Below are 9,538 nucleotides of genomic sequence, written 5' to 3'. Positions count from 1 at the left end.
CTCTGTACTTGAGGAAGTTTAGTGAAATCTACTTGGATACTTTGGAATGGTCGCAGAGCTAACTCACGGCCTCCTAATGTTGTTTTTCTCATTATTTTCCTAGTCACTCTTTGGCAAGTTCTACAGTTCCCAGTTATTTGTTTTGCTACCCCAAAGATTCCAATACACCCATAATTTTTTAGAAAATGATCACACAAGCTAGCTTGAGTACCCCAATGAGTTTTTTGATGCATATCTTCTAATATTCTCTTAGTGAGTGGCTTATTAAGTAACTGTCTCCCATCAGGAAGTTTCCGTTTTCCAGATTGATCTTGTTCTCCCCCTATCTTAAATAATTCTTTTTCTTCTTCTTTACTAAATTTGGGGATTTCCAATTCTCCCCTTTCTGGGGTCAGGATTAACAGAATTGGTTCAGTCCCATTTTCTGCTGCATCTTTGGCTTCTTGGTCTGCTAGGTTATTCCCTCTTATTTCCGGGGTCATCCCTTCTTGGTGTCCTTTGATATGCACTACGGCTATTTCTTCAGGCAATTTTAATGCTTCCAACACTTCTGAAATCAGGCCTTCATGTATCAGTTCTTTCCCCTTTGAATTTAGTAAACCCCTTTCTTCCCAGATCTTTCCAAAGGTATGTACTTTGAATCAGTATAGACGGTCCCCTTTTTGTGTGCTAAATGCTCCAGTGCTCTCTTTAGAGCGTATAATTCACAAGACTGTGCCGACCAATTTGAAGGTAGTTTTCCTTTTTCGATGGCCTGCATATTTATCCCATCGACTAAGGCATATCTTGACATTCTTTTTCCTTGCAAGCATCTGGATGAACCATCCACATATATTCTTTCCTCTTCTAAGAGGGCTTGTTCAGCTAGATCTTCTCGAACTTTTGTTTGGTATTGAGTAATTTCTAAGCAATCATGTGCCAGGTCATCTTTTGGTTCTCCATACAGGAATTGGGCCGGATTGAGGCTTTTGCTTGCTTCTATAGTTAGATCATTACTGTCAATCAGAATTGCTTCATATTTTAATAGCCTGGAGTCTGTTAACCATTTTTCAGCTTTTTGATTTAGCACATTTCGGACCGCATGGGGTGTGTATACAATCAGTTTACTTCCAAAGGTGAGCTTACGGCTCTCCTCCACCAAAATAGCGGTAGCTGCTATGGCTTGAATGCATACTGGCCAGCCACGGCTTACTGGGTCCAATAGTTTAGCTAAATAAGCTATTGGTCTTCTCACCCCTCCCCATTCCTGGACTAATACACCATGGGCTACTCCATTTTCTGCATTCACATATAAATGAAAGGGTTTTTCTAGTGAGGGTAAGCTTAGGGCTGGTACCGAGGCTAGTTTCAACTTCAGTTTTTCTAATTTATTATCATCATCATCTTTGGTCCATTGTATATTGTCTCCCCCTGTTAATTTTTCATATAAAAATTTTACTGCTTGTGTATATCTTTCAGTCCATAATCTGCAATATCCCAGTAGCCCCAGCAGTCTCCTAACCTCCTTTTTTGAAGAGGGAGGAGGGAGGGATAAAATCCCTGTAATTGTTTCAGGACTTAGTTGTCAGCTACCTTTGCTTATCAGGTGGCCGAGATATTTTACTTCTGATTCCACAAACTGTAATTTCCTTTTTGATGCCTTTAGTCCCTTTTTCCCAAGAAAATTTAGAAGCTTTATGGTAGCTCCTTTAACTTTCATTTCATCTTCTCCTGATATTAGAAGGTCATCTCCATATTGGATAAATTGTATTCCTGGGGGAGTGGGGAAGGTTTGTAGTATTTCTCCCAAGGCTTGCCCAAATAAATTTGGGGCCTCACAATAGCCCTGTGGCAGTTTAGTCCACCTCAACTGGTTCTTTTTCCCTGTGTTTGGATCTTCCCATTCAAAGGCAAAAATATTTCGGCTTTCCTCTGCCAGTGGGCAGGCCCAAAAGGCATTTTTAAGATCTACCACACTAAACCACTGATGTTGAGGTGGAATTTTGCTTAAAAGAGTGCAGGGATTAGGAACCATAGGGTAGCAGGCCCGTGTTCTTTTGTTTACTTCTCTTAAATCTTGCACTAATTTATAATTTCCATCAGATTTCTTTACTGGGAGAATAGGGCTATTATGAGGGGATTTACAAGGTTCTAGTGTCCCATCCTTTATTAATTCTTCTATCACTGGTTTTAAGCCTTTTCTCCCTTCTAAAGATATAGGGTACTGATGTACACAAATGGGACCTTCTTCTTTTTCAATTGTGACCCTTATGGGGTCAAGATCTAGTCCACCCCTATTCCCTTCCCTAGCCCAAACCTCTCTGTTAATTTTGCTTTCATCTTCTTGGCTAAGTTTAAACACTTTGGCCGTCATTTTCCCTTCTTCTGGTATGACTCCAATCCCCAGTTGGATTTGTAAATCCCTTCCCAATAAATTGCTGCCAGCCTCAGGAGCTAACAAAGCATCCCCTATCCCTATTTTTGTTTCCCCTTCAATAACCACATCTTTAATGACAGAGACCTTAAATCCTTCCCCCTTTGCTCCTGTTACTTTTACCATATCATTACTCCCTTTTGGAATATTCATCACACAAGTCTTTTCTGCCCCAGTGTCAACTATAAATTCCAATACTTCCTCTTCGGGGCCTACTTTTAAAGTTATCAAAGGCTCCAGATGGTATCTATCCCCCCAAAAATAGAGCCCATGATTTCCCTATTTTTCTTCTGTGCGTGTCTCTTGAAATCTTTTCAGATCCCTCCTCAGGTGGGGGCATTCTCTTTGATAATGCCCTTCTTCCTTGCAATAGAAACAGGCATCCCTGGGTTGTTCTTGGAATCTTGATTGTGCTGAGGTTTTATTTTTCTCTTTTCCACCATTTCTGAATCTGGAATGTTTAGGAGTGTTACCTGAGGGCTTTAGATTTTTTTTTGGAAGGTACTCTCTCGCATAGTGGCTATCATGATCTTTGCTCCCACTTTGGCTTTTTCTTCATCCCTCCGGACATATATATCTTTTGAGCTTCCCTTACTAGGTCTTGTAATGGTTTCTCATACCAATCTTCTATTTTTTCCAATTTTTTTCTAATATCTGGCCAGGCATGAGTGACAAAGTGAACTCTTAGCAGGGCTTGCCCTGCTAGGGACTCCGGGTCTCTCCCAGAATATTGTTTCATATTCTTTCGGAGCCTCTCCAGCCACTCAGTCGGGGTTTCTTCCTTCCCTTGCTGCCCCTCAAAGGCCTTTCTGACATTTTGTCCTCAGAGTGCCCCCTCTTTTATTCCCTTGATTATCAAATTACAATAATCATTCATATGTCCCCTCCCAGCTTCATCATTTTGGTTCCAGTTAGGAGGTGTAATGGGCATTTTCTGATCCCCGGGTGGACCTTGTTGGTTTTCTTTTCCCCAAATTTTTATTCCAGCAATTCTAATAATTTCTCTTTCTTCTTGGGAGAATATTATTTTCATTATTGATTGCATTTCTTCCCAAGTGAAAATGTTGGGACCTAAGAACTGGTCCAACATTTCAGCTGTACCTATGGGGTCTTCTAATAATCCTTTAATTTCTTTTTTGAAATTCCTAACCTCTGTAGAGGTTAGAGGAGCACTCACAAAGCCGCTTCCCCCTCCTCCCCTAGGTACTTCTCTTAACGGAAAGAAATGAATTTCTCGGCTTCCCTCTGTTTGTTTAGCAATGGAGGGCTTGTTGGGCTGCCTCGGAGCCTTAATGGCACCTCCTGTATTCTGGTATGGTGCTCCTTCGTTAAGAAGAGGGTTGATTTGGGAAGAAAGCACCGAACTCCCCTGGGGAGGAGGGGCAGATTCAAAGTCTGGCGCTGAAGCTGAATATTCTGTGGTGCAGAGGGTGGGGGTGGGGTATGGCAGTGAAGCCAGATATTCCGGAGCACAGGAGGCGGGCACCGGGGCTAAAGCCGGGTTTCTCAAGGCAGGAGAGGTAGGGGCTGAAGCCGGGACGTGTGACCTTTCCCTTGATGCAATTGAGGGTGCTGGGATTCCCGAGATATATGGGAAGGGTGGGATCCCCGGCATGGGCGGGGGCAGGGCTCCCCCCCAGCTCCATTGGGGCGGGAGGGCTGCCGGGGGAAAGGCCCCCGGTGCGGGCGGAGGGGGGGCTGGCGGGGGAAGCCCCGGAGCCAGGGGGAGGAGGGCAGCTTCTGGTGCTGGCGGCGGAGGCAATACTTCTAAAGGGTCTCAGCCTTTTTTCTCTTCTGTTTGCTTTTCCTCTGCGGTTTCTGATATTTTGAAGACTTTGGTTCCCAGAGGTTTTGTAATTCCTGTCCAGCAAGAAGCATATTCTCTCTCCTCAGGGTGAGATGGCTCTTTTGAATTTACAAATACATTTAGAGCCTGGCAAATCCATGCCTCATCAGACCCGTATTTTGGCCAGTACACATGATCAGATCTGATTTCCTTTTTTACCCACTCTTTCATGCAGAATTGAATCATTTTTACTTTCTCTTTTCCTTTTGTAGAAGGATCAGTTTCCCAGTTTGCGAGTTTGACCCCGAGGGGACTGTCTCGGGGTATATCCTCTGGCACCCTTTTATAATTTGAACTTAATTTACTAGGTTGTTGTCCCATTTTCCCAGGAGTTCTCTATTACTCAAAATACCAATTTATCCCCCCCTTTGAAATACTAATTCATTCCTTTAAAACACCAATCTTCACTGCTGTAAAATACTACCCACCCTTTCACAGTACAAAAAACACCAAAAAATTTATTAGAGCCCACCTTCCCCAAAAACAAAGTTAACTTCGAATTACACAGTTTTTCATTCACACATTCACTCTTTTTTAATATTTGTTCACTCACTCATTCCTACTCACAACAGAATAATAAGGTACCTCTTTCAAGTCACTTGTTAGTATCCACCCATGGGTATGATATAATCCTCAGGATTCTGGGTGCTCTTGGATTTCCCTCAACCCAGCATTGCTAGCATCCAAACCCCAACCTCTCTTGGGGTACTTTTAGGCCCTGGGTGCTCTTGGGGTTTTCCTCAACCCAGCATATGGGGGGGTAGCTCCCACTTTGCAACCCCTTCTCTGGGACCCCGTCCCAGTCACCCCCGGAGATTCTTTCACTCCGCTTATCTCTCGCTTTGTCTCCTCGCTGGCCGCTGTTCTCGTGAACAAGACGGAACGGCAGCACTCAGAGACTGCCACACTCGCTTCGCAGATCTGGGGGCAACCAGCCCACGTCTCATTCACACACGCTCATCTCCCGTAACCACCCCCTTTTTCTTTGGACAATACTTCCCAGTCCTGTTTCTTTTCCAGTGTCTGTGGGATTTTTGTCGAGAGCGCTCTCTTTCATTTGCTTTATTTTTGTGTCTTTCTTGTCCTCCGGGTGTTGCCCTGCTGCCACCAAATCACGCCAGAGGATGCTAAGCAAAGGTCCTGCCAACTTGGGCGGGAGGCGCCTTACCCTTGCTTCTTGAATCCTCCCACGCTTTTCAGAGGCGAGGTGTAGCTCCGGGACGAGCCCTTAATTGTGAAAAACGAGGTTCACTCTCCTGTGAGAATTTAAAGGGTTTAATATAAAGACAATAAGAGACACATCAAATAAAGCAACGGGGTAATGGCCGGGTGCCTTGGTGCTCTGCCAAGAGCACACCTGATGCCAGAGGTGAGTCTTTTTTATACCATTTTTACTGTCTGTTCTTTATTCATATTAAAACTTTTCCTGGAGCTGTTCTGCATGGCCACTCCTTGGTTCCGCCTTTTTAGAGCATGCGTAGTCTTCTGCCTTGTGGTTTTATTTCTCTTGATTCTTGGGGTTGGGCCCGCTAGGCAAGAGTCGATGGTAGGGTGGATTTCTTAATTCTCCAGACAGACAGGGCTGATTGCAGCTTTGGGCCTCTTCGTCTCTCCGGGCAGAGTGGTGATAACGGCTCTTGGACTCTCCTGGCCGCCTGTTCTCCGGGCGGAGTAGCCTTTGGGCCCTTTTGCTCCCTAGACAAAGTGTTGATTAGCAGCTTTTCGGGCCTCATCCTCTGTTCGTTTGGAGGTTATCTTACGTGCTCACACTTGCTAACATTCTTGCTAAAAAGAAAACTACATCCACACAGCAAAAAGCATTTCTAACATTATATAATATCTACTTTATACTTTGCGAGAAGCCAATATAATATATGTTTATAACACCTCCATTGGCGACCTCCTTTTCCCTCTGATTCAGCTACCTTGTGGTAGGTGCGATGGTGCTGAAGAAGGGTGGCGGCTTGGCACAGTTGCTGTCACAGGTGGATCTTTGAGTGGCATGTGTGAGGGTAGGAGGGTACGGCACCCATAGCTGAAGGCAAAAAAGGTCAGGGCATGTCATCAGCCGCAGTCGTGCTAAGTTGTTCATCTATGCAAACTGCTTGCCGAGTTGTTCCTTTCTTAGGTAATGGGGGCTTGTATCAACCAGAACTGCAAATGGTCAGTATTTGCAGAGAAGGTTACTTGGACTGTTGTTGAAGTGAGTGTAGCAGTTTCTATGGCATTCTGCAAAAAAAGTGACAGGTCTCCCTGTGTTCCCCAGTTCTTAACAAAGATGAAGTTAACAAACCCCTGAAAAGAGGTTTTGCAAAACTTCAGGGATATTTTCCTACTAGTACTGTAGAGACAACCATAGTCACCTTGTCTTTCCAAAAGTGAAGGTTCCCTATTTTTGTCCAAGAGCATCAAGTGCTTTTGATCAGCGTTTGTGTGCATGCATTAGCCTCGTTCTTGCTCTTCCTTGGAGAACTTTTACAATACTCACATGATCTGTGTAGGCTGCAGACTGCAGTGGTGAACTTCAAGGCTTCCAGCAGAAGGGAGATGCTGTCCACGTTTTGGATTCTCCTTAGCCTGAACCTTCAATGTCCAATAACGCAGCGTTTGGTGCTCGAGGCACTGACTCTGGCGTGCCCCTGGTCAGAGACAGTCCAGCTGCGTTACCTCCACGCGTCGCTGAAGCGACTTCGGGATCAGGAAAAGAGCTTGCTGGGCTAGCTAGCTGGCTTCTTTGCAGAGGGAAACACGGCAGGAGCCGTTGATGTCGGCTCACGTTAGCTCAGAGACAAAGGAAGAGAGGGGCTGTTCAGGTCTGGCTTCTAACAGGTTTAATGCGATAGGATGAGGATGAGGTCGGATTGATGGGAATCCGCTCCTCGGAGCCTTGTCCTCAGTTTTATAGGGAATTTGAAAACCCCCTGTAACTATTCCTGAAAAGACCTGCCTTGCTAAATTAGTGCCTTTTAAGTCTTGTGTCCCCAGGATAGAACAACAAACTCACAAAGATAACAGCAGTGGATCTACAGGACTTCTGCAGGCCTTCTGGACTGCAGACATCTCTGACCAAAGGCCACAGATGACGTGTACCCTGATCCTGCCGAACGCCCGTCCGCCCTGGACTCAGCTTCAAGGTTTGATTGATACTGGTGCTGATGTAACTATCATCTCCTTCTCTGCGTGGCCTCCCTCATGGCCTTTACCCCCAGTGGGATCGGCCATCACAGGATGAGGATGAACCACACAGAGCTATTGAAGCGAACGGCCTGTGACGGTGAAGGACTCAGAGGGGCACACAGCTACAATTAGGCCTTATGTTACTACCACTTCCCTTAACCTTTGGGGACGGGATGTGTTGGCAGCCTGGGGCATACGGATCGGGACAAATTTTTAGCAGGGGTCACTGTGCGCAAAGGTGCACAGTATCCTACACTGCCTTTGCAGTGGTTGATTAACACACCAATCCGAGTCAGACTCTGCTTAGTTAGTTGAATTAAGGGCTGTTATCATGGCTTTTCAACGATTCTCACAGGAACCTTTGAATTTGGTTACTGAAGCCGACTAGCAAAAGCTCGTATACAATTAATCACCTTACGGTACCACAAAATTCAAAGAATCCTGTTCTTCTGAATCACTTTCTCTCATTGCACTCTGCAGGCAAGAGACAACTGCCCTGGGCAAAAGTCTGGGTGTGGAATTTACTCACTAACCAGTGGGAAGGCCTGCGGGAACTTATGGTTTGGGGTCGTGGCTATGCTTGCGTTTCTACAGATACTGGGGTACGGTGGCTAGCTGCAAAATGTGTTCGCCCTGCCCTACGGCACCAGAGGCAGAACAGGCAACCTCCAAATGATGACCAGAACACCAACCATCCAAGTGGCCACCAGAATGTAGATCATCAGCCATCAGACTCTTCTGATGATGACCAAGATGTTGACCATCAGGCAGATGGTCCTTCTACAAGCAGAGACTGGGATGGTCCTTCCACAAGCAGAGACTGAACTTTAAATTTCTTGTTATGGAGTCAGATCGTTAAAGCCTTAAGGACATATTTAGAATTAATAACTGATGTAAATTTCTATTTAGGATTAATAGTGGAGTTGTTATCTTATCAAACAAAAAGGGGGAATTGTAGATACCAAAATGCTGCTAGCGAGGATTTTCTTGCTATTTTCTAAGTCTGTGAGAGACTTTTCTCTCTCACAGAAGAGGTAGCAGAGTATGTAAACAACCAAGCCACCTGCAACCTTGAAAAGTCTGGTTTATGGTCTAGTAGAAAAATATTTTGACAATGGATGGTTTAGGATTTTAGCCAATCACCCCAAGGGGGGGGGCTGATCCTTTGTCCAATTAGACTATGAAGAAAAAAGTCTGTAAAAGAGTTTGTGAAATAATTAAATGAATAAATCTTGGTGCACAATTCCTGCCTGCTGGATCTTCTCTCCTCCTCCTCCCTATGGCTGCGGGACACAGTGATACACCCTAGGGCCCAGGCCTGCGGTAATAGACCACAATTACAAGTGAACTGCAACACAAGCAGCTAACACATTCCTCCTGTGATAAATGAGTGAACGATAAATTTTGTCTTTCGCATCTATCACTTTAACATTTAGAAGTGAGAATGTACTATGTAGAAATAGTGTTAAGGTAAAATATAGGTAAGTAAAAACAAGACTAGAGTAAATTGTAACTTCGAATGAGTGGTAACATGTTGGGAAACGTAGGAAGAAACACATGATAATAAATGTCCTTTAAGTTGAGAAATTACAGAGGTGGAAACCAAGACATCTTCAAGAAACAAAGAAGATAAACCGCATGCATCCCAGGAAGTCTGTTATCTCATCAAAACTCACACCTCCCAAAGAACCCATCAACTACAAATTAGGTTGGAGACTGAGGAGGCACCGGAGGGGGGTGCCTGCCTTCAATTCTGGAGCTACTCAGAGGACCGAGGTGGCAGTGTGCTGGCGTGTGCTGGCGCAAGGGGGCAGAGACGGAGGGGGGAAAGTTGAGTGAAGTGTAAATGACTTTCTGGGCTTAAGGACTATGTTTAAAGAAGTACTAAAGTTCACAGTAAAATGAATGGAGCCACGCCTCTAGCAATATTGCTAAGTGCTCCTGCACTGTGATATGCCTTTGTTCTACTAATAAATGCTCAATATTATGCTGCTGAAAATTCCGCTTGGGAATTCATCTTTCTCACTTCTTCCCTTAAAATCAGTTCTAAGAATTTAGTGTGAAATACATTTAGGCTTGGTCCACATTATTTTTAGTTCAAA

This window comes from Aphelocoma coerulescens, unplaced genomic scaffold, assembly GCF_041296385.1.
Source record: "Aphelocoma coerulescens isolate FSJ_1873_10779 unplaced genomic scaffold, UR_Acoe_1.0 HiC_scaffold_142, whole genome shotgun sequence".
NCBI lineage: Eukaryota > Metazoa > Chordata > Aves > Passeriformes > Corvidae > Aphelocoma > Aphelocoma coerulescens.
This window is presented reverse-complemented; position numbering follows the sequence as displayed.